This window comes from Lissotriton vulgaris, chromosome 7 (assembly GCF_964263255.1).
Source record: "Lissotriton vulgaris chromosome 7, aLisVul1.2, whole genome shotgun sequence".
Classification (NCBI taxonomy): domain Eukaryota; kingdom Metazoa; phylum Chordata; class Amphibia; order Caudata; family Salamandridae; genus Lissotriton; species Lissotriton vulgaris.
This window is the reverse complement of record NC_141695.1, coordinates 617,294,891-617,321,058: the sequence shown is the minus strand read 5'-3', so window position 1 is coordinate 617,321,058 and position 26,168 is coordinate 617,294,891. Positions and strand designations below refer to the sequence as shown.

Here is a 26,168-nt window from a genome sequence, read left to right as displayed (position 1 = left end):
CCATACCTTCTAAGTTTTCAGATTGCTCATTTGTGTCATTTGAAGGCTTTCATCGTACGTATGTGTGCACTTGATAGAGAAATCTGTTTAGAGCCCATGCTCTAGAATCGACAAGAACTTTCAGCACCTGCGTGGGGTTGAAATACACACATACCCTTCAAATGTCACATATTCACTTAAACTACTGGAAATGAGGCTAGTGAGCACCACTAGCCTTATTTTCAGTACACTTTAAGTAAGTTATCTTTTTCTGATCACTTAAATAAGACAGCTTTAACCTAGATATTAAGATCATGGGGGCAGTTTATTGCTACAGTGCAACTTTATCTGCAATTTGAATAGCTAGCCATTTTCTATAGCCCCCTCTAGCTCCAGTAGATGATGTATCCTGGGCACCACTGTACACAGCGTTTATCATACTTATGGTTTTACACCAGCAACGAAACACTGGTCTTTTTTTTTTCTCCAACTTTGTCACAAAGGTTACTTTTTGACCGATCCTAAACACACACATAATAAAGAAAGAACGAAAAATATGCACCCAGCCTGCCAAACTGAATCTGCCCTATTGACACTAAGAGAACAACAGAACACTCTCCTGACCTGGATACCCATACAATGTTTAAAAGTGTTGGTTACAATGATAAAAACTCTAACAGATGATGAGAAGCAATACACTTATACATGCATTTTAGTATCAAGCTAAGTAGCTCGGGGTGATTTTCATTGAACATACGTAGCTCTTACTAAAGAAAAGGTTGGAGACCATTTTGTAATGAGGTGCCTTGCACTATGTACAAAGAAGGGGGAGTCACTGGGTGGAGGCGGAAAGGTATCTTTATTTATAAAATACCCTGCGGGAGAGCGCCGAGCGTCCAGCGTTCTCACTCGCTTTCACTTTCCTCTGTGCATACACTCATTATTTAGCGTTCTCGCGCGCTACGTCGTGACGTAGGACGTGAGAACTAGAGCGCAACTCTACATATCTCCCCATTTTTATTAACAACTGAAACATGTCCATGGAAGTCCCTCAGGATGCATAACTTCCCCCCAGTTCAAAGTCTCGGAAGCGGGTGGGCCTTACCACCACTCTGCCTGCCCGCGTGCGTCTTACCGGAGTGGAGAGAGCTTCTCCGGTGCCATTCTCTGTTGGATTCCCCACCTTGTCCCTCAGGGTGCCCGGCTCTTCTCTCCTCGGGGTCACACTCTTTTAGTTGTTCCCTCGTCTCCGGCATTCCCTGGTCTCCGAACTCCTCACTGTTTCCTTCCGCTCCCGGATCTCCTTCTTCAGTGGGGGTGCTTCCTTCATTCTCTCTTTGTCTTTGGTCTTGTTGTGTCCTCCTGTTCTCTTCCGAGGACCATTGTAGGATTTTGTTGAATTTCGACATGCGGTCTTAGGACCACACATTCCCATCACTGAGCAGTGCTGCCCTATCGTATACTTCTTTCGGATGACTGTATTTGCGGTCTCCTGTCTCCTTTTCTTCTTAGTACCGCCAATTTGACTCTCACCCATTCCCCTCTCTCAAGGGCTGTTTCCTTCACATTTCTCCTGTGGTTGTAGTGCTCGGTATATATCCTCTGAGCTTTCTCAAGGTTGTGCTGCACCACTGCAGGAGACCACTTGCTAGTGATTGTCTTTTCCCTCCATGCTACATTGTCCATGGTGAAGGGGTGTCTTCCTCTCAAGATTTGGAAAGGGCTGTACCCAGTGCTGGTGGGGGTGATGCGGTAGGCCCACAACATTCTTTGCACTTCTTTCTCCCAGTCTTTACCCATCGTGATGGCAGCTTGGATGGACCCCATTATGACTCTATTGAACCGCTCCACCTGTCCATTGCTCGAGGGATGGTATACGGAGGTATGCTTGATTTTGATCCCGTTTCTCTCCGCATACTTATACCACTTCTCCGAGGTGAATTGCGGTCCATTGTCGCTCAGAGTAGATCTAGGAATCCCTTCCCTGAGGAAGACGGAAGTAAGAAACTTAAGCACTGTTTCGGCGTCCATCTCTTCCTGTATGTGTACCTCTGGCCATTTCGAGTACTTGTCGACGAGGACGCACAGATATTTGGGCGTTCCCAGGGTATCCAGTACAGGTCCCGAAATGTCTTCGGACGCTTCTTCCCAGGGGTTACTCGTTTGGGCAAACTTTCCCAATGCCGGCCTTAAGGGCTTCAGAGTTTTGTCCGCTCTTTGGCATTGATCACACTCTCTCACATGTCTCTCCACTTGGATGTCCATTCTGGCCACCAGTACATCTGCTTCACCCTCATCTTAGTCTTTTTACGATTCCTAGATGTCCTTCGGTTAGTAGCGTCAACAAGTGAGGAACCAGCGTTGTCGGGGGAACTACTTTGTCACCTCGGTACAGGAATATTACACTGTCACCCACAGATCGTTCCTCTCTGACTTCATAGAATTTTCGGAGTTCCTCTCGCAATCGTTTCTTCTCTTGCCATCCATGTATTATGCACTCCTTAACCTCGCAGATGTCCTTGTCTTCTTCGTACGCTTGGGTCCACTCCTGGTAGCTTATCACCCGTTCAGGGTCTTCCATCACTGATACCATCTTGTCGTTTTCTGCCACTGGGTTGGGAACTCCTTCCATTGCTGACGCTCTACTGAGGTAGTCTGCTCCCTTGTTTCGTGTCCCCGGTATGTATTCCACATTATACCTGTAATCTAGCAATTTTAATGTCATCTTGGCAATACGTGGTGTGGCACTCGCATGCCCAATCGAGGTGAGCACTTTGACTAACGGCTTGTGGTCTGTCTTTAGTTGGAATCTCGTGCCCCATAGGAATTGGCGGAACATCCCCATGGCCCATACCACCGCTAGCATCTCTTTTTCGAACACACTGAGTTTCAGTTCAGTGGGTGATGGGATCACGAGGCGAAACTGAGGGTCTCTATTGTCCCGTCTTTTCTCTCCTGCATGAGGACCGCTCCCAGTCCTTTCTCGCTGGAATCCGTCGTTAATATCGACTGTCCAAGAGGGTCGTACCCCTGTAGCGGTATAGCTTGACTAATGTCATTCCTTAAGGCTTCGAATTCCTTTTGAGTCTCTTCTGTCCACTTGAACACAGTTTTGTCCCTTATCAGCTGCCTCAGGTGGTGCGTCTTGGTGGCAAAGTGTTGCACACATTTGCTATAATATTCTGCCATCCCTAGGAAGGATCTCACTTCCTCTTTGTTGGTCGGGGCATTGGCATCAGATTGCTTTCACATTCGCTCGTTTTGGCGTGATGCCGTGTCCTCCTATCTCATGTCCCAAGTAGGTGACCGACGTCATTCCAAGGTGACACTTCACCCATTCTGCTGTCAGGCCATTGTTCTCTAGCACTCAAAGTACCTTGTCTAGCTTCTTGTCATGATCCTTCCGGTCTGTCCCCATCACCAGTATGTCATCCTGGAAATACTGGATACCCTCGATGTCCTTGAAAAGGCGGTGCATTCGTTTCTGGAACACCGCGGCTGCTGAAGCAAGGCCAAAGGGCATCCTGCGGAATTGATAGCATCCGAAGGGTGTTATGAAGGACGTCAGTTTCCGGCTTGTTGGATGTAGGTCTATCTGGTGATATGCGGAAGTAAGGTCAATGGTGGAGAACCACTTCACCCCTTTCGTCTTGGCCAGCATTTCTTCTATGCGAGGCAACGGGAACTTGTCCACTATAAGGCACTTGTTCAGTTCTCGAAGGTCTACACAGAGGCGGGACCTTGCCATTAGGTTTCATAGCTACCACCAAGGGTGCCAGCCACTCCGAGCTGTCTATTGGCTCGATGATTCCATTTTCTTCTAATCGACGCAGTTCCTGCTGTACTGCTTCCCTTACAGCTAGGGGCACGTTCCGGACCTTGTGGGATACGGGTTTGGAGTTCTCCTTGAGTACAATCTTATGTGTGAACTTCTCCAGCTTGCCGACCTTTCCACCAAACTCTTTCGGGAAGCCGTTCTTCATCTTCTTCCAGTCCGGCCATTTCTCGGGGGCTGTCGTTAGCACTTGTATGTCCCCACCTTGGTCCAGTTTTATTCCCAGATCACCTTGGTCCCTCCATCCTAAGACTGATGGGCCCTTCTCAGCTACATACAATTTGCACTCCGCACTCCTTCCTCTGAATTCGAATTTTAGAGTTCTGTGTCTGACCAGGGGAATGAGCTCGCCCGTGTACGACACCGGTCGTATATCAGGTGGTTCTAATTTTGGACCCAGCTAGGCTTGAATTCTTCATCCCACACTGCTCTCTGGACAATAGTGTACGGGGAACCCGAATCCGCAACGATCTTGATTTTCACTCCTCCTATCACCACCTCGCATTGTGGTTTGCAGGACCGCTTACAGTCCATGCCCAGTACTTGTTCTTCCACACATAGTACATTGTCCTCCTCGTCCAGTTCTTCTTCTTCCACCTGTTGATCCTGCATCACGTACTTCACTGTGGGTCTCTTCATTTTTCTGCTACACACTTTTTCGTAGTGACCTACTATGCCGCAGAACATGCATTTTGCTCTGAACGCTGGACAACGCTTGTCTTGGGCCGCATGTGCCAGGCTTCCGCACCTGTAGCACGTGGTCTTGCTTTCTTTGTTCTGTTTCCTTGGTTGTCCAGGTTTCCCCATCCACTTATTTGGCCCTTTTCCTTCCATCGTCGTGGCTTTGCTCCTCCCTGGTGGCTCTGCGTCATCCACCTTGTTCACTATGGTCCTCTAGACAGTCTCTCTTTTAGCCGCATCAGAACACCGTTTCGACATCTCTGGCTTTTTTACCATGGCTATTACTTCCTTTAGCGATGCTTCTCCGTTTACCCACAATTTGTCTTGTACCGTCTTGTTGGTGGTGTGCATGACTATTTGATCTTTTATGAACTCGTCGTGTAGGGCCCCATACTTGCACGTTACCGCCAACTTTCTCAACGCTGCAACATAGTCCTCTATGGATTTGCCGGCCTCTTGTTTCCTCTACTGGAAATTGTACTGGTCAATCGAAACTGACACCGCGGGACGGTAGTTGTTGTCGAGATCTTCTATAGCGTGCTTAAATACGTCATCGTCCGCCTGTGGTCTGGGCGTCTGCACCAGGTTCTGAAAGACCATTATTCCTTCCGGGCCTAGGTTGTGTAGGAGTATCCTTCTCTTCCTCGCACTGGGGAAAGCCTCCCCATTTTTATCTTCTAGGGCTTCAATATAGTTCTTGAAGTACTCTCTCCAGTCCTCTCGCTTCATTTGAGGTTCTCCTGGTTTTGGCAAGAACGGGATCGGCGTAGTGAGTAAAGATGCTTGCGCGCTCATTGTGGCGCATCTTTCTGGTTCCACCCCTGGACCTCTCGAGCTGCCTGGCGTGTTCGTGCTCTCACCTCGCGATTGTTCGGTTGGGGCTCTTCTGCTCCCCCTTCTCTGCGTCTTGCTAGCTCCGCCATGGCCTCTGTGGGTTATCGCTGTACTCTCGCCGTACTTTCTGTTGCTTTGCGCCCTTGCGTCTGGCACTTTAACGTGTGGATGGTGTTCCCCCACTCTCTGCGCGCTTCTGCCACTCTCCCCCGCTGTTCTGTGTTGCTGCGTTGACTGTTCGCCTACCTGCAGCTCCTCGTGATGGCCTCTGGTCGGGCTATGCCTTTCCTGCAGCTCCACGTGCAGGTCTCTGACTGCACTTCGTCTTTCTGTGCTAGTGCTGGGTCCTGATAGGCTCCTTCCTTTATTAGTCTTATAGTTTATTCCTGGTTTAGATCCCAGACCTCGTCGCCACTGTAATGAGGTGCCTTGCACTATGCACAAAGAATGGGGAGTCACTGGGTGGAGGCGGAAAGGTATCTTTATTTATAATCTACCCTGCGGGAGAGCGCCGAGCGTCCCGCGTTCTCACTCCCTTTCACTTTCCTCTGCACATGCGCAGACGCTCATTATCTCGCGTTCTCGCGCGCTACGTTGTGACGTAGGACGCGAGAACTAGAGCGCAACTCTACACATTTCTTTTCTGAGAAGCAATCAGGTATTCAGATAATGCTATGTGTTCATATGTCCATTTCAAGCACATTTTCAAAGTTTGGACCAGTTAGCTGAAATGACGTTTTGAAACTAAAGTAAAAGATGTTGCAATACGTTTTTTATTATCCTCCAGAAAAGCACACTGAAGCAGCCAGGAAAACTGTTTATAGCAAGGATTATCATAAAAACACTGCACAGTTGCCTAACTTAAGAGTTAAAGCAGTTTGGCGTTTCCTGAAGCAAGAGGTGGAATAGAAGCCCATATCTTGTCAAGGAGGGGCCATTTGACCACCCATTTGATGGCGAGAAGAGTGAAAGTGCCCAGTGTGGAATCACTGAAGCGCTGCTGGTTCTTCACAGAGTGGGTCAGGCTATTAGCAAATGTGGCACATTTAAAGCATTTCAGCACTTGGCTTCTTATTGTATTAATGGCAGGAGGGCCAGGAATCGTTATCTGTTCTGCAAAGGTGAATATTGAAGTAACTGAATAAAAGTCTTGGTATTTAAGGTGAGAGAAAATAATACAGGTTTGGGTAATGCAAGTTTCAGCCAGAGAGGGGCTACCTGCGGAAGGCAGAGGGAAAAGATTCTCATTGACGTGCAATACAAAGAGTTTCAAATCCATGCACACATACTTGTTGTTTGCATTCAGTCTATTCCAGGAGTTGCAACGTTTACTGGACAAGGTATAAACACCTCACTTCATACCCGGGCGAGGGCCAGATGGCATGTCATGTTTGTGTTTGGTTTGGTTTGTTTGCCCTAAGTTGGCAGGGTATGCCCAGACATGGGTCCCTTGCTCATTTTGCCACTGGATTCAAGCTAGCCTGGCTGATGAAGGGTGTTACCCAGAAACCGGTCCCAGGTGCTTGTTTCTGGTTTAGGGAAGACATGGCTTGGTAGTTCGGGCTGGACTGTTCCCATGAGGCACAAGGTCAAGGCTGATTTACATATGGCTGGTTCTGAACGAAGGTGGCGAAGTGAGCTAAAGAATGATGATGGATTCAACCCAGATCTGTGACTGGGGGTGAAGTGTCTGAAAAGTTTCAGCGCTCCGTTCTTCATCTACTTGTGTTTGCAATGTGAGAAATGAGTCCCAGATAGAGAGTAAAGAAGCTGGGCTCAGGCCACAATGACTGGTAGCCATGGCAACCATTCACCTCTCCTTGAGCATGGGCCTGGTTCACCCTCTGCCTGGGACATATATACAGCAGACAACTCCCTCTACGCAAGCGGCAGCATCTGGGGTAATTCGCTCTCAGGGAATTGTAATGTGCGTGGCTTTACATTTTTGATTATTTGATTTTATAGAGTGCGACAATTACCCAAGGGCATCAAGCTATAGCTTGCCATTTAGAGCTAAACCCTATCTACAAACCTGCCAAAGAAAAAGAATGCTGCCCATAGAGTTTTGAGCCAGGTTTTGAGTGCTTTTCTGAAAGGCAATAGCTCTGGGATACCCTTAGGCGTTGCAGAATAGAGTTCCAGAGTCTGCTTGCACAACCGAGAAAGCTCTATCCCCCTATTTCTTCTTTTGGATCCTAGGTACAGTTAGCAGGTTACAGCGTGCAGATCACAGGTTTCTACCTGGAATATGCCAGTGAAACGTATCTTAAATGGCCGCCGGAGTGGGGAGAAAAAGGGCCTTCTGCACCATACAGACTGCTTTGAGCATAATGTGCTTTTTGATGGGGCGCCAATGTAAGTCCCCCAACCAGCTGATTGGCACCTGGCAATATCAAGAATTGTTCTAGCAAGCGTATTCTGTACTACTTGCGGATTGTGCTGAGTGCTAATATTAGAGGCCAGATAGATGGAGTTACAATAGTCCAATCTGGACATGACCAGCGCTATTGCGTCCTGCCTTTGTGCTGGCAGGGGGATAAAAGGGAACATTTTCCTAAGCATCCTTTTTTTTTTTTAAAACACTTTTTATTGAGTTTTTGATATCCGATTGCATACAGTTATGTACTAACAATCCATGTGTACCTTACAATTCACAGTGTTACAGAGCACATTGTGCAGCACCTCATAGACAAAAGTATTTGTGCTTCTCATCGCTTATTGTACACTTTCCCCTACAATATTGCTCGGTCACGATATAGGAGAAGATGGAGGCAGGACGCTAAGCCGGTCGTGAGCTCTGTGCCTGTGTCTCCCAATGAGGCTGAAAACGCCGTAGGATGAAGGCGCTACAATCAAAACTCTGTTTGCGCTAAAATAAATAAATTTTGGGAAGATTTACAAAATGGAAGATGGAATCTCCGTGTTGAAGTTGATTTAGACCTTACAGAACCCCGAGGAGCCTCACAGGGGGATTTTCACGAAGCGGAGCGGTTTCCTTTTAAAAAAAGAAAACGGAGCCTGAAGCACTTAAGGGACAGCGGTGTGGTTTTGCGGGCTTACCGTGTGGGTGAGTTCTGCCTCTGCATGTATGGAATGGTGGTGGAAGTCAGGAGACCGGTTTGGGCTGCCTTGGCAGACTGAGAGCTCCGCATACCTGGAGGAGAGAGCGAGGTCGGTGCGGCGAGATTCCCGTGGCGGCAACAGCCCTACACGCCGCTCACAGATCAGCTGGTGGGAGGCGGCTTCGGCTGCACAGCGTAGCTGCAGAAAGGCGGTGGTGAGTCGGATCTCTGTTTTTTTTCAGGGGAAAGCTGGGGCAGTGACACGAGAAAGCCTTGCTTCACACTCGAGTAAACTGAGGTGGTTTTGGAGCGCTTGAAGGATTCGACATGTTTGGAGCATCCGAGGTTCCTGAGACTCTTGCCTACAGCTCGCTTTACCGAACTCCTCCCATCGGAGCTCACAGTCCAAAACAGGAGCAAGAGTGTGATTCTCTAAAAGCCCCCCTGGGTGCAGGATTTAATTTGACATCCTCAAGTTTAAAAGCGCTAGAAGCCGGATATCTCAGCCCTCTTTGCTAGAACAAAGGGAAAACGTAGTAGAGAGGTTTCCCACAGCAAAAGTGAAGGGGTTAAGTCAGACTCCTGATAAGGCAGCCTCCCCTCCATCAACCAGTGTAGATATCGTGGATACTGCAGGGGTGGTGGCCCCAAATCAAAAGAAAGGGCTACAATTAGGGCAGATTTCCCCCAGAGAGGGTGAGGAAAGATCCCAAATATCTAAAAAAAAGAAGCTTACCAAAGTGCTGCTGGGGATACAGCATTAAGTAAAAAAGATGCTGGTCTGGCCTCACTCCTGGTCAATCTCGACGCTAAAGGGAGGTCCTCTTATTGCCTAAGGAATAGGCAATTTCTTAAAGCAAGTCTCCCATCTGTTACAAAACAGCCAGTTGTCCCTAGGGTCACTAAAAGAATCACCCGTAAAGCACTAAAGCTTCAAGTAAATAAAGTTAACAATAAAAAAGGACAACTAGGGGACAACCTGGAGACTGGTAAAGAGGGTAAAGCCCCTAAAATAAAAATCACCCCATCATTAAGGTCTTACTTCAAGATACAAAATCGGGGTAGGAGCCGGGAAATAGGCAAGAAACAAGGAGAGGCAGTAGCATCTAGACTCGAGATGGAAAATTGCCTAGTCACCGCTACAGTTGACGCAGCCAACGGAATAACAAACGGCTTAGAAGTGGAGGCAGTAGAGCAGGATGCCGGTTCCAGTCAGGTTCCTGTCCCCTCTCAAAGCCTGGTCTCCAGCCCAGAGACTAGCCCGGTGTTAGGATTCGGTCCCCAGTCCTCTTTCGATGACCATGTTTTGCTGTCACATGACCCGCCAGTTTCACATAAAGGTTAGTCCTACCATAGTGTTGGTGCTTGTTATTGCTAACCTGTGGGTTCCTGGTATCCTGGTTCCTGTGTATCCCGTTTCTCAATTGCTGGTTCTCACGGGCTCGTGAGAACTACTGGTGTGTCCCTTTTTTGTTACCTCCTGTGAAGCTTGTTCCTGAGTTTCCATTTCATGTATCAAACCTTCCCTTTTCTTTCGTTTTTTCCCACCACAGAAGTGAGTTAGCTGTAGTAGCCCAGTCCCCTGTGTCCCTATTTGCCTTATTGTCGTATTTTTGATCGAGTGCCCTCGCACTTTATTCACCGTGTTGTGGGTATTCAGGGGCTCCTGTTTACCTCCCAACCGGATTACCTTTTTTTCTTTCCCTCCCCGGGGCGCAGTGAAGTTGTATTGGTGTATGCGCTGTGTCGCGTTTGCGCTCGCCATACAGTAATCGCTCCACATCGTTGTTAGGCGGAAATGACGTTTGCGGTCGTTCCGCGAGTGTAATCCCAGCCCGGTGAAATACACTCTGTTTCCCTTGGGACGGTGTTTGTTACCGTTACTAATGCGCTATTGCCCAGAAGTGTAGCGGCACTCGCAGGGTTTTTTTGTTCATGTCATTCACTCAGACATGTTTTTTTCCCTGTAAATAACTAAAGAGCCCCGAGTTTTACTCCCTAGGATCAGTCATATATTACTTACCCGAGAGACGTTATCTTGGAGTTGTTTGTTTCCTGGACTGAAGCCCCCTCGAAGCAAAGCCTGCATTTGTCATTGGTAAGTCCATGTGTTGTAATTGGCTGATATGGTCATCGATGCTATAGAAGGATTGGGGACTGAGTCAATATTGTGAGGTGTTTTGTCTCCCTGTTTATGCAGGTGCGGATGCGAGGAGGAGGGAGTTATTGGTGCTTCGCTCTACAGGGGTGGAAGGCTTGGTGTCTCTACATATTCCACCCCCTTTTCTGGGTCATTTGCTTACTCATTGTTTACATCAAGTGAGTGGCTAGTGAGTCGGGTAAGTGGATTGGGACATACCTCGTTCCTGCAGTGTGTGGGCCGTGTGGGAGCTTAACAGAATAACAAGCCCACGTTATAATACACTGCCCGGACGGGTATGGATGTGGATGCAGGACATATGGCAGGGGGGGGCGCTGATGCCCCTACCATGCAGGATGTAATGGGAGCCCTGGCAGCCTTACAGGCCCAGGTGCATGACTTACGGCAGGAGAATGTGGGGCTGAGACAGGAATTGGGAGCTGTAAGGGCTAGAGAACAGATACAACCAAGGGGCCAGGCTCCAATTATACAGCCTGCAACGTTTCAGTATGGAGGGACGGGACAGAGCACTACTGGAAGTGGGGCTCCCGTAGCAATCACTGTGACATCTTCCGTTCCTGTTCCTTTGGCTCCGCCTGAGAGGTTTTATGGGGATAGTGCGAAGTTCGGGATGTTCATGAATCAGTGTCAGTTACATTTTATGTGCAGGCCTGGTGCCTTTCCCGATGACTCTGCGAAAGTAGCTTTCACTATCTCCTATTTGACCGGTACTGCTGCTCAGTGGGCTATTCCCTTGGTGGAAGGCGGGGATCGGGTCTTGCGTGATTATGAGGCCTTTAAGGAGTTGATGCGGGGGTTGTTTGCTAAGCAAGCATTCATGCAAGCAAGCGATTCGGAATTACTGAAGCTACGGCAGGGCAGGCAGGATCTCCTAACGTATATTGCTACTTTTAACCGGCTGGGATCTGAGACTCATTGGCCGGCGGAAAAGCGGACCTCTTTGTTCTACCAGGGACTTAGTGAAGAACTAAAGGACGTGGTATCACAAGTGGTGGATCCACCAGAGGACTGTGCCGCGTTCATAGACCTGGTTGTGAAATTGAATCGTAGGCTTTCAGAGCGACGTGGGGATCGTGCACGTTTTCAGGTCTCCCGGGGAAGCTTTGTGAAATCAGAAGTTAAACAGCCCGTTGGGGAGCCGAAGTCAGCACCAGAACCAATGGAGATAGGGGGAGTAAGGGGGCCTCTGACCCCAGAGGAAAAGAAAAGAAGAAGAGAGAAGAATCTATGTTTATACTGTGGACAGGGAGGCCATTTCGCTAGAGAATGTCCTGTTAAACCCTCTGGTGTTGGGTATGGTAAGAAGGTGGCATACGTACAGGTAGGAGGCCCCCGACTCACAGATCAGTTGAGGGGTCAGTATGAGGTATTGGGGGCAGTGGATTTGGCACCCCGGCATTTTGTCATTTCAGCCCATCTGTTGTTGTCAGTGCATAGACGAGTACCGGTGTCGGTGCTATTGGATTCTGGTGCCACTGATAATTTTATTGATATATCTCTGGCGGAGAAGTTGGGTGTTCCCTGTCAATATAAAAAGCAACCAGAGCCAGTAAGAGCCATAGATGGGACAGAATTGTCATCAGACTGTATCACTCGACAAACCATGCCTTTGCGGTTGTTATGTGAGAACGGTCACTCAGAGCAGGTGGTTTTTGATTTAATCGATGCGCCTTCTTTCAGTCTAGTGTTAGGGGTTCCTTGGCTCCAGGAACCCAATCCCAGGATCGATTGGGTGCAGCGTTTGGTGACACTGGATTCCCTTTATTGTTTGGGCCATTGTTATAGCGAGGCCAGTGATAAGGTCCCTTCGTTGTCCTGTGCAGCTATGGAGGTAGGCGATGTTCCGATGCAGTATTCTGCCTATAAGGATGTCTTCGATAAGGGTTGTGCTCAGAGCCTTCCACCGCATCGGTCTTTTGATTGTAGGATCGATCTGGTGGCGGGTGTTCCTTTGCCATGTAGCCGTATTTACGAGTTGTCGGAACCCGAAGAAAAACATCTCAAGGACTATCTGGATGAGATGCTGAAATTGGGTTTTATCCGTCCTTCCTCATCGCCTGCGTCTTCAGCGATCTTCATACCGAAGGAGGGGACGTTGAGGGCTTGTGTGGATTACAGGACCTTAAACAAGGCCACTGTGAAGAACAAGTACCCTCTTCCGCTCATCCCCGTGTTGTTGGACCAGCTCCGCAAGGCCACGGTGTTTACTAAGTTGGACTTGCGTGGAGCTTATCATCTGATCCGTGTTCGGCCTGGGGATGAGTGGAAGACGGCTTTTAAGACTAAACATGGCCTGTTTGAGTACTGTGTGATGCCGTTTGGCCTCTGCAATGCGCCGGCGGCGTTCCAGTATTTCATTAACGAGGTTCTGAGCGAGTACTTGGATAGAACGGTCATTGTTTACTTGGATGACATCCTTATATATTCTGAGACAGGAGCTGACCATCACAAGCATGTGACTCAAGTGCTGCAGAAATTGCGAGAACATCGGCTATATGCCAAGCTCGAAAAGTGCCAGTTTGATGCTGTAGAGGTGGAGTTTTTGGGGTTCCTGATTTCAGCAGAAGGGATTCGAATGGATCCAAAAAAGATACAGGCGATCGTGACCTGGCCTGTGCCATCCACTGTTAAGCACATACAGGCGCTTTTAGGGTTCGCCAATTTCTATCTGCGTTTTATTGCTCATTTTTCTGACATTGTGGCACCCATGACTCGATTGTTGAGGAAGGGGGTTCCTTTTGTGTGGTCCCTTGAGACTCAGAATGCCTTCTGGTTGTTACTTAGGACCTTCACGTTTGCACCTGTGCTGGCACATCCTGATCCTGCTTTGCCGTTCTTCGTTGAGACTGAGCTTCGGCATGTGCGGTGGGTGGTGTGTTATCACAGCGGGAGGAGGGTACGGGCCACATGCACCCCATTGCGTATTTTTCTAAGACTTTGTTGCCCGCCGAACGCAACTACACAGTGGCGGAACGGGAATTGTTGGCCGTGAAACTATCCTTTGAGGAATGGCGTCATTATTTATGGGGCGCTAGACATACAATCACGATCTATACGGACCATAAAAACTTGGAGTTTTTTAGATCTGCTCGGGCATTGACTCCAAGACAGATGCGATGGGTTCTGTTTTTCAACGAATATGATTTTATCATAACATACAGACCTGCTGCTCAGCAGATAAAGTCTGACGCTCTTTCTCGGATCCATGTAGATCCGGATGATGCGAGACCAGTGAAAGAGGATAGACCCATGATCGACAGCGAGAGGATAGTTGGCGTTGTAACGATGGATGATTTTCCTTCCATCGTGAAAGATCGTTTACGCCGGATGGATCTGGCTCCGTGTTTACAGCTGCCTCAGGTTGTTTCCCGGGATGGGTTGTTATATCATGAGGACAGGTTATTTATTCCACCTGATTTGAGAGGGAAGGTTTTGGAGTGGTGTCATTCCTCCGCTTTGGTAGCACATCCTGGGATGGGTAAGACGAAGGAGTTATGTTTGAGATGGTTTTGGTGGGAGACCATGGCACAGGATATCCAGAGGTATGTGACTGCTTGTCCCATTTGTGCCATCAACAAGCCCTCTCACAGTAAGCCCTCTGGTCTTTTGCAGCCGTTGGAGGTCCCTCCTTCCCCATGGCATACTGTCAGTATGGATTTTGTCACTGACCTTCCGTCGGTGTCCGGATTCACCGCCATTTTCGTGGTGGTGGATTCGTTTACTAAGATGGCGCATTTCATTCCGCTCATTAAGATCCTGACAGCAAAGGAGATGGCTTTGGAATTCATGACATCGATTGTACGGTTACATGGCTTACCGTCCGTTGTAATATCAGATAGGGGGGCACAATTTGTGTCCCATTTCTGGACGGAACTCTGTTTGGTGCTCAAAATGGACATACGATTGTCATCAGCGTATCACCCACAGTCAGACGGGCAGACGGAGCGTACCAATCAGACTATGGAACAGTTCTTGAGGTGCTTGATTACATCCCTGTTGTGTGATTGGGTGACGGCTTTACCCATAGCTGAATTCGCCTATAACAATAGTGTACACGCTGCCCTGGGAATGACTCCGTTTTATTGTTCTATGGGATACCATCCTCGAGCGTTAGCTATTCAACCCACTGGGCACATGCCAGCCATTGACGAAGTGTGTAAGCGATTGATTGACATCTGGGTAGTGGAAAGGGTTAGGCTGCAAGAAGCTAAGGCTGCTATGAAGCTACAGGCCGACCGTCATAGGGCCCCTGCCCCTGGTTATCAGGTGGGCGATCGAGTATGGTTGGTTTCACGTAATCTGCGTTTGCAGGGGTCCCGAAAGTTACAGCCCCGGTATGTAGGTCCTTTCCCTATAGTAGAGGTGATTAATCCTGTGGCTATGAAGCTCTTATTGCCATCGGATTACAAGATCCACCCTGTTTTCCACACATCGTTGTTGAAGCCCTTTGTTCCCTCTGATCAGGTTTTGCCCCCTCCTGCCCCTGTGATGGTAGATGGTCAGGAGGAGTTCGAGGTTCAAGCGATCCTTGATTCCAGGCGCAGGAGAGGGCGGTTATTTTACCTGGTTGACTGGAAAGGATATGCCCCAGAAGACAGGTCGTGGGAACCCACTGGGGGTGTGCATGCGCCTCGTTTGGTCAGGTTGTTCCACAGACTGCATCCCCTGAAGCCCCGGCCGGTGGGGAGGGTCATTGGGGAGGGGGGGGGGGGAGTGGTACTGTTAGGATTCGGTCCCCAGTCCTCTTTCGATTACCATGTTTTGCTGTCACATGACCCGCCAGTTTCACATAAAGGTTAGTCCTACCATAGTGTTGGCTTTTTTGTTACCTCCTGTGAAGCTTGTTCCTGAGTGTCCATTTCATGTATCAAACCTTCCCTTTTCCTTTGTTTTTTCCCACCACAGAAGTGAGTTAGCTGTAGTATCCCAGTCCCCTGTGTCCCTATTTGCCTTATTGTCGTATTTTTGATCGAGTGCCCTCGCACTTTATTCACCGTGTTGTGGGTATTCAGGGGTTCCTGTTTACCTCCCAACCGGATTACCTTTTTTTCTTTCTCTCCCCGGGGCGCGGTGAAGTTGTATTGGTGTATGCGCTGTGTCGCGTTTGCGCTCGCCATACAGTAACCGCTCCACATCGTTGTTAGGCGGAAATGACGTTTGCGGTCGTTCCGCGAGTGTAATCCCAGCCCGGTGAAATACACTCTGTTTCCCTTGGGACGGTGTTTGTTACCGTTACTAATGCGCTATTGCCCAGAAGTGTAGTGGCACTCGCAGGGGTTTTTTGTTCATGTCATTCACTCAGACATGTTTTTTTCCCCGTAAATAACTAAAGAGCCCCGAGTTTTACTCCCTAGGATCAGTCCTATATTACTTACCCGAGAGACGTTATCTTGGAGTTGTTTGTTTCCTGGACTGAAGCCCCCTCGAAGCAAAGCCTGCATTTGTCATTGGTAAGTCCATGTGTTGTAATTGGCTGATATGGTCATCGATGCTATAGAAGGATTGGGGACTGAGTCCATATTGTAAGGTGTTTTGTCTCCCTGTTTATGCAGGTGCGGATGCGAGGAGGAGGGAGTTATTGGTGCTTCGCTCTACAGGGGTGGAAGGCTTGGTGTCTCTACATATTCCACCCCCTTTTCTGGGTCATTTGCTTACTCATTGTTTATATCAAGTGAGTGGCTAGTGAGTCGGGGAAGTGGATTGGGACATACCTGCAGTGTGTGGGCCGTGTGGGAGCCCAACACCCGGCTCCCAGTTTTGAGCCTAGTCCATTCCAGAGCCCGGTCCAAAGCCCAGTACAGAGTCCCACTGGAAATCTTTCTAAAAAACCGCCTAAAACCACTCCCAAAAGTCAGGTTACTAACCCAGAAACCTTACAGGTTAATCCACAAAGCAATACGGACGCTCTTCTAGAAAAGATGATGGAAGAGATAAGGTCAAGTTTCGAAATCTCTGAAGGGCTATCATTTTATAAATGGTTGGATCTGCCAATTAGCCCTTTTTAGGTCTTGCCTAATAGCGCGCATGTGCTGTCTGTTGCTAGGTATTGTGTTAGCATGTAGTGGGTTTAGAGACTACTCATCGCTTACTATTGATTGGCTTCACTGTCACTCTGATTTAGTTGCCTATTTGTCAACTTCTGTAGGCTTTCCTTCCACTTCTTATGTTTCTTCTTCACTTCAAGCATGGGCATGTTATTTGTGTCCTTACATTGCTCATTTTTTAGGTGCTACTCTTTTGGTTTTAGAACTCTGAGAGTGTGTGTGTTTTACAGCAGTCTCCCATGGGTAATTCTCCCCCTTCTTTCTTGCCCACTCAGATGCCTTTCTTGCTTCTTTCCCACCCACCATCCTTTGCTGTTTTTGCTTTCTTAACCAACACCTCTGTTTGTTTGCTTTATCAGCTCGACCTCCCACCCTCCATTGTCCCTTTGGTTCTCCAGCACCCACCCTCCTTTATGCATGCGTTTCCCCATTCTCTCCTTCTCATCCTTCATTGCCAGCTTCCCCATCCCCTCCTGTCCATCCTGTTCCCAGCATTAGCACTGGCTGCATCATAGAGCTTTTTACATTTTAAATTATCTGACATGGCGGCACAGCATTGCCGAAACCAATAGCTGACATAGATAAGACCTTTTGACTTTGCAAGTTATTGTTATATACAATTGATTTAGAGTGCTAAAGTATTTGTAAGATAACATTAATTAAGTAATGGGTTTAACCATGAAGCCTAGTAACTTTTGTCCGTTTTACAAATTTGGTCATTAAAGCTTGCTTTGCTTAAGCTGTTTATTACAAAATTCTCCGAGCACCATTCCATAAATGGATGCTTGAGTAATGCATACTTTATGGGCAGTATATATTTGTTTTCCCTCAGTGTTTGCTAGGTTATATGCAGTTGGTAGAGTTTGGGTATTCTCAAGTGATAACATTCTTCAGTGATGTATAGAGAATACATAACTTTCACAGTCATATGCTAGGATGTTAATAACTACTTTTGTTGTACAGTTGGTACCTAAAACATATATATAATGGCAACATATTTATGCTCCTTAGCTTTACATATCATTACTAAGGGTACTCATTCATCCGTCTCCTTTTTAGGTCGAGCTGACGTTAGCATTCATGCGAAGCATGAATGCTGTCAGCTCGACAACTAATGCTATCCGTATCTGGGAAAATGGACACCAAAGTGTCACAAGCTTTCCCAGTGTCGGATTTCACCGCGGGAGCGAGCGCGCTTGCGCACAGTAACTCGCAGCCCCTGCTCACACAGACACAGCCAGCCCCCACCCCTCTGCACGCACGCACAAACACACACACACACACACACACAGGCGCGCGCATGCACACACACCGGCATACAGGCACACTGTGAGGACGGCTGCGCCTGCTTCAGTGCGGACCTGTCGGCATGTCCGGTATTGTTTTAAATATTAATGGCTGGTCTACAGCAGTCAGCATAAATATGATTTGCATTAGCAGCACTCCGATCACACTGAGTGCCTCTGATGGCAGCCATTCAGCGCGGTAATGTCTGACATCATCTCCCGGGGTCGCCGGCAGCTTTGACCTCTATTCTCACGCACAAGCTCTGTAGTCTTTGAAGCTCTTTTGAATTGATTTGAAATTTTGACTCTTCCCCTTTATGAGGCTGCAAAATTGATAATTATTCAGATGGCAACTGAGTGCTGAGTGAAAAATCAATGCCGGCCTCTCTCTGCTGCGTATAAAATTACTTCTGAGTCTGCCGGACTGGGCGGATAGCCACGGTAAGAGCAGCAGGCAGGGTAAGGGGGAAGGATTATCTGGACGGAGCTAATAGCCTAAAGGGAAGGCTTTCGAGGCGGAGGGAGAGGCCGGTTGGGGGTTATTATCAGCAATGATGGGACTCATTGATTATCTGTTTACATTATCCTTCTGCCGGGTTATAAATCAACGCTGAAAAGAAGCGGAACCCAAGGCCGTCCATTTTTACCAGGGGACGCGGTATTAGATTATTCTCGTCTTCACTTTCAGATGAAAAGTGAGCCATTGATTATTAATCGGCTGGCCATTAAACACGGGTTTTTCCTAGATGATTTGACTATCAAGGTAGGTAATGAACAAGGTGGCGGCTTCATAACTAGAGGTTTCAATTTCCAGGACATCTGTGTCGGTTAAGTAATGCCTAACCCTATTAAAAGGAATCGCTTACAAATTGCTTAACAGCGCTGAAAAAGTAGGCCCTAATGACTAATTGTGCTTTGAGTTTGGAAAGGTTTTGTCAGCTCTTTAAGCCAAACGGATGCGGGAGGACGGCGCTTATTTACTAGGTTAGGCTTCTTTTTTTTTTTTACTCGGAGCGTCTTTTACTAAAAACTTCTCTCGAGCCACTGCATGCAAATATGGTACTACGTCAAATCTGAATGCAAATAAGAATATCACATTTTAGAGTTACGATTGTCACTGGTTAATACAACTTAATAATTTAAACATGTATTTTACATTTTGATTTAAGGTGATGTTTGCTATCGGATAACACGCATTTGAATTATAAATATTTCACACAACCCCCCACACACATACACAACTACACACAACTACACACACACAAACAAGCACACACAACCACACTCAACCACACACACAGCCCCACAACCACACACACAACCCCAAACACAACGCACATAACCACACACACAACAAACACAACCACACACAACCCCACACACAATCACATCCACACACACAACTATCTATCTATTTATTCATCCATCCATCTATCTATATATTTATCTATCACACTCACTCTATCACCCTCACTCTATCTATATGTCTATCTATCGCCCTCACTCTATTTATCTATCGCCCCCCTCTATCTATCACCCTCCCTCTATCTACCTATCGCCCCCACTCTATCTATCGCACTCACTCTATCTATCGCATCACCACAGCATCACTCAGCACCACCACAACATCACTCAGCGCCACCACAGCATCAATCTATGCAACTATTCAACAACAACTGGTTCAAATATGTTGTCTCAATGTTTCAAGCTTTATTACAATTGTCACAAAAAGATGTTAATATTTCACTTCTGTTCTTGGATTTTTGTCACGATAAAATACACTGAACATAATCTTCACAAAAGTTATTTACAAAAGTTTAAGCTATTGCCATTATAAATTACAATAACTTTTATTTAAGTATTAATTATTTAAAAAAATTAAAAGCCATTGTTATTTGTAATATCAATACATCCAAGTCAAGTAAATACAACACATATTGCATTACAAATGCTATAGGTGTCACATTTGCGAAAGTAATAACTATTGGCATTGTAAATGACAAAGCTATTAATTTCGCTGTTTTCAAAACCAACACATAAATAGAAAAATTGTCATTTACAATACCAATAGCTCAAACTTTCCTAATGCGAGACCTATTGGATTGCAAATGCTTGTTGAATTTGGCTTCCCTTAAATGATGCTTGTCGTTCCTACCCACTCAGACTAAATCCCTTAAAGATAATTCATTCTTAACAATTTTATGTACATTCTTTTTTTCCCATTCTTTCTTTCTTGTGCACCTTAATATGATTCTTTTTTAATCCCTATTAGTGAAGTTATGACTAATGACCTTACATTTGAATACATTTCTCCTGAAAGTAGTTGAATCCAATTTCACCAGAACAATGTAGACGAGCAATTTACCATTCTTAAATTTTAGCTGAAATGTTTATATTTTATTTCAATCTTTAGTCCACACACTCTAGACCAATAATTTAGTACGTCTTAAGCTATATATTTTATTTACTATGCCTATGTGTAAGTTAATCATTATTTCTTGGGGAAAGTGTTCACTTTTAGATCACTTTAGAATTTAAAGCAGTTTGACATTTTGTAAGAGGGAAAAACTAACAATGTTTGTGTACCTGGCTGGCTGGTCTACTAAACAGGTTCGCATTCCAAAGCTATATAACAGCAGCTGGAAGTAGTTTCCAGGTTTACTTGTTTTAGAGGCCAACTATACAAATTCAGGAGTACCTCCTATTTAATTGGGTTTCTAAGAGTTCTCATCCGATTGCTTGGTGAATTCAATATTTAAATTGAAATCACCTCTTTATATTCTGTACTCTCATATTTACATCTGATTTCATTTATTATTTATATAATAATTGTTTTTCTTTTTATTAGAGGAATGCACATATATACAGTTCACAATTACAGTAATTGCTTCATGTAGAAGTACCTTTACAAATGTATTTGATAAAATCTAATTTTGCTAAAATAATTGACAGGCCTCTATGGCCCATATTACATATAGGGCAAACTGTCCTTGTTTGTGTCACCGTACACCTTTAAGCAGGTGCTCAAGGCGCAAACAGGAACACTGCGCAATATTGCAATAAATGATTTACCCCCACGGCCGTTCCAAACTCAGATGGTGCAGTCAGTGAAATACGGAGCAGCAGCTTCAAAGCTTCTCTATGTTTCTCTGTGCAGGCTACAACCTGCCTCCGCTTTAAAGAGATGTTAGAGATTCCCCTGCAGGCGGGTGCAGTGAGTGACTACACTTGTCTGCAGGAGAATGTCTCAACGGGATACATGGGACCCCTTTTCTTTCCTCCAGAGAGCTGACCTCTAGGGGTGGGTTAAGAATAGGACACCTTTTTGTGGTGCGCTTTCAGTGTGCCTCATAAGGGCATGCTTGCCTCTCTGCCCGCATCCTTAAGACTGGATGGGTTTAGAGGCAAAGTGATTCCCTCTTTTGCATAGGGCCACTCTGCCATGTAAATGAGAAAATGTCTTCTAAAGAGAGCGCTGGCCCTACATGTGTGCGTTGGCTAGCAATATGATGGGGGCTACAAAAGTGTATGGCCCATTCTGCATTATCCAAGTTCCGGGGATGTCACAAGTGGGTGCACACACCTGTTGCGCTCGTTTGGAACTATGTATAATATGGCCCCTAATGGTCTACCTATTTTTCCCAAAAGACTTCTGCTGAAGTATGAAATAATTGAAATCCTAGAATAGGCTGTGGTCCAAACACCAAGCTTCCTGACCACAGAAAATGTAGTACGTTTTTACATAATTCTAAACGTTAGCATCATCATTTTATCTTTTTAAACCTGCGACATTCAATGATCCCAAATGGATAGGGTCTGTGAAGTCCAAGAATTTTGATTGCATGATTTTACTAACTGCTGTAGTAAGAGTGAGGCTTTGCCATGTAGGCTAGATTTCCTAGCTGATTAAGTAGATAATGTCCGTCCACTATCTTCTTTTTATTTATTTTACCTTCCAGGATTGTAGGTCTTTGGGGTTTAAAGTTACACAAAACATTTTGTGGTTAATATCCAATTTACAATTTCTCCCCTTTGCCATACTTAGAACTGGTGTCATGCTAGACCCCAAATCTATAGCATGCTTGTCTTTGCTTAATAATAAAGGGAGTTTTTTGAACTTATATTCTTGTATCCAGTCCTCCAAAATGTTCTTATGTTCAAAGGACAATGTTTGTTATACTAAGAAACTGCGGTCATTTCCTTCATTTCCCTGAGTAATGGTGATATAATTGCCACAGAATAAAGTGAATATGTGGAATCTTTTTCTTGTTTCTTACGATCACATTAAGTTTTGTTCTTCAAATTCTTCTCTACAATGCCATTCTGGGTGGCCATTGGAGTAGGACATGGCTCGTTAGAAGTAGTACCTAGATAAGCTGATGAAAGTTTTACTTTATATTTTCGGTAGAACTGTTCCGCTGACTTACATATATGATATTTGCATTTCTTCAGGAGGATCCTTTCTAATGTTCTCTTTTTCTAACTAGATGATCATAGCAAGTGTTTGTGCGTATTGCAATATGTAGAGCTCTCTCAAAGTTTAAATCACTTTGATTTCCTGCTTACAGTTCTAAATTAAAGCAAAATAATCTCTTAATTCTCCCGGTGAAAGAGACGTACTGCTGAGATTAGTTTTTGATGTTGATTATTTTTAAACGAAGCTATTCAAATTAAGTTCATGCTTCATGGTCATCAGTTACCCTCATCAGTCATGGTTTCATAAAACGGAGGTTTGCTAATAGCTGCCATTTCCACTGTAGTGCTCTTTATTTTTTCTGAGCCTCTTCGATAGTACTGTCATGATTATCCTTTGTATTCCTCTGTTTTGTTTCTTTAAATTGTGACGCAGTTAAACTTGTTTTATATGAAGAGTTAATGAAAATGGTTATCCACTTTTGATAATTTATCTTTCACATTTCTTATTTTTCTTGGACAAAACAGGTTCAAGTTTAGACCGATTGCTAGAATTTGATGCTGAATTTTTCCTTTTTTACGTAATGGTAGTTTAAATTTTTAAACATTTTATTTAAACATTTCACAGTGTTACATGCACACGCAGCAATATACAATAATAAAGGCTGGATGCTGTCCCGCCCCATACAGGGCACCTGAAGAGTAATTGTCCTCACAACTAGAGAACTAGTACAATTTAGGCACTCAGGCCCACATGCATCAAGCACTTTTTCATTCGCAAACGGTGCGATTCCTTAAAATCGGCCGTTTGCGAATGCAAAAGTGCTTTTTGGGATGCATGAAGCAATTTTAGAATTCGTAACATTGTTGCGAGTTCTAAAATTGCGGGTGCTTTTAAGAAGTCGCAGATGTGCGACTTCTTAAAAGCAATGCATCATTACTTTGACAAGTGGAAATTCGCAATTAGGGTTCCAAATTTACCGAGTGGTTGAACCACTCGGTAAATTTGGAAAAAGTGTTTAAAATGTTGAAAATGCTTTTTTTTCAACATTCATGTTACGGACACATGTCCTTAGGACATGTGTGTGTGCAACATGATGCGAAAAATACATTTCAGGGGTGCATGGGGGGGTCCTTTGGACCCCCCCCTGCACCCATGAAATTTTCTAAGTGCCATTCGCAATTTGCATTGACTCCTATGGGCCTTTTGGCCCATAGGAATCAATGGGAATTGCGAAAATTAACTTAAGAATTCGGTATTTCTTTGGGATTCGGGAAAAATTGCGATTTTTACCGAATCACAAAGAAATACCGAAAAAAATGATCCATAGCATTTTGCACTTCTTAATTTGAGATTCCTTATTTTTCGCAAATTAAGAAATGCAAAATGACACAATGATGCATGTGGGCCTCAGTGACTTAAAGTAGAAATGCATACATTCAGAATACTTATTATTAACTTCTCAACAACACATTGGACCTCTTCCCCCGAAACTGCAGAAACATTTAGATTGCAATACAGATTACGGTTCAATCAATTTAATTATCCGCATTACCTTCTGGTTCTCCAGTTTCCTTTCCAACCAGATACTGCTGATGTAGCCGCCCAAATCCTTTGGTCCGGCTCTAAGGGGGTAAAAGCTCATTATAAATGTCTGATTGATTGTGTATTACAGTGCAACAGGTCTTTGGACCAATTGTCGGAAATGGACCTTTAGCCCAACACATTGCTACTCTGCGTTTGGCAAGTAGTAGGCCAATTGCAACCAAATGTCTGACCTCCTTTATTTGAGGTCTTTAGTGCATCCCAACAAGGCTAGCAGTGGGGTCAAGTGTCAGCAAGAGGTCAGTGACTTCATTTATTATGTGAAAAACCTTATCCCAGAAAACCGCAATCTTAGGTCAGTACTAAGCAACATGCATAAATCTAACCTCTCCCCATCTACAATGAAAGCAGGCTGCAGATTCACGTAAGCGATACTGATACAGTCTCACAGGAGTGTAATAGACCCTGTTTAGAAATTTGAAGTGGATTAAGCGGTGCCTGCTGTTTAATGAAATATTAATCATTTCACAACAATACTGCCAGGTGTTATCATCAATAACTATACCCAACTTGGTCTGCCAGTCTAGTCTGGCTCTAGTATTGCTCGATCTCCTGACTTCCTGGGTCAATCTATAAATGGTGGTCACTGTCTTTGCGGGGGAGGAGGAGCATAAGATAAAAGAGAGATAGTAATTCAGATGGCTCTTGCATGTCTTCCTTGAGTAGCCCCTGTAGAGCATGTCTGATCCCCCCCCCAAAAAATTGTGTAATAGGTGTGTAGTCATGTCTCTCTGCTGCTACGTCTGCCCATCTACGAACCCTGCCGTCTAAAAACAAATCTCCAATTTTGGTGATCCTGAGTGTAGCTAGTGCTCGTGTTTCTTCCTTGTCTTTATCAATCAATCAATATAAACTTTATTCGGATACAAGTACTTATCCATAAAAGTACAGACCGAACAACATGTGCAAAGAAAATTCCAGCAACAAAACAACAGTTAAAACATCCAATTAAAATGAGTCCTCCAGTAATATAATACACAAAGTGATAAAAAGAGAAAAATTCATTAGAATACATATAACTTACAGATTAAAAGCAACTAAATAAAATGCGATGATTCAGCAGGGGCACATAGAGTTACGAGTGCGTACCGCCGTCTTCAAAAAGGAGCCAACCCGAAAGGTTAGCTCATCGTCTTTCAAGGCAATGACCTTCCCATATGCTGCCTTGTAGTTAATCTCAGGTAGGGCTTTAAAGTATGGATTCAAAAACCTATTAGTAAGTGTTGAGTAATAACAACAGAAAAATAGAAAATGCTGCATCGGTTGTTTATGTTGGCTGTTGCATGGACGTGGCAAAAGATCAAGGTTAGGGGTGAACCCTGCGGGAATGAGAGCATACATTTCATGGTGTCAGTCCTCAGCCGGAAAAGTAGACCCCTACCCCACGACCAATTGGTTTTCATAAATAGCTAGAAGGTGCGCTTAAAACATTCTCAATACGCATATATCTAGCGACTGACGTTTTCTTGCGCTCATTGTCAAGTCTAGCATTCCTATAGGATGCATAAAGGGCTGTCTGAAGGGGTTTATTACTGATGGTGCCATGGTCTAATGGATTTAAAAATAAATGTGCTTAATTCACGCTGATTAAACTTTTATGTGCAGCGGCCAGCCAGGGTATGTCCATCCCCTTATCGCATTTCAGACAGTCTGATATTATCTCTCTAGTAAGTTGGGCTGCGGGGTTTCTCCAAACTCTCAGCCAAAATAGTGCTGGGCGGGCCTTAATGTAATCTTCGATATATGGCAAGTTAAGTTCAGTGACTGGCATATTTAGAAGAGGAAATAGGTGCACCCAGGATTTTGCGGCAGAATCTATTCTCTTCATCCTGGATGCTGCCACTATTAGCATGACCCCAAACTTCAGCACCGTAGGTAGCAATTGGTATGCATTGGAGTCTAAAAATTTTAACAGTGGCAGATACTATCTCTGTGTTCCTCGGCTTTGGAATCCTGAGTATCATATTAGTTGAGTTTGTGAACTTCCTCCTGCAATAAGCCACATGGTCAGCCCACGATCCATTTGAAGCAAATACCAGATTAAGATATGGGAAAGTGCGAGTGCTCCGTAAACTATTGGAATTTAAAACAATTGATGGGTTAAAATACTTCTTTGACCCACACGCCATTAAAAAGGATTTTTTAAAGTTAGTACATAAATTCAGGGCAGCTATTAAATCTACAAAACCACAGACCAAAATGCGCAGAGCTTTTGGGGTACGGCCCATCCGCACCGCATCGTCGGCATATAACAGGTCAGGATGTTA

General features: G+C 45.3%; 1 protein-coding gene across 1 annotated transcript in view; it reads left to right on the top strand.

The window, feature by feature from the left end:
• NUP85 (nucleoporin 85) overlaps nucleotides 1-26,168 on the top strand; it is a 354,818-nt gene that overhangs the window by 318 nt on the left and 328,332 nt on the right. The gene's annotated exons all lie outside the window — the stretch shown is intronic.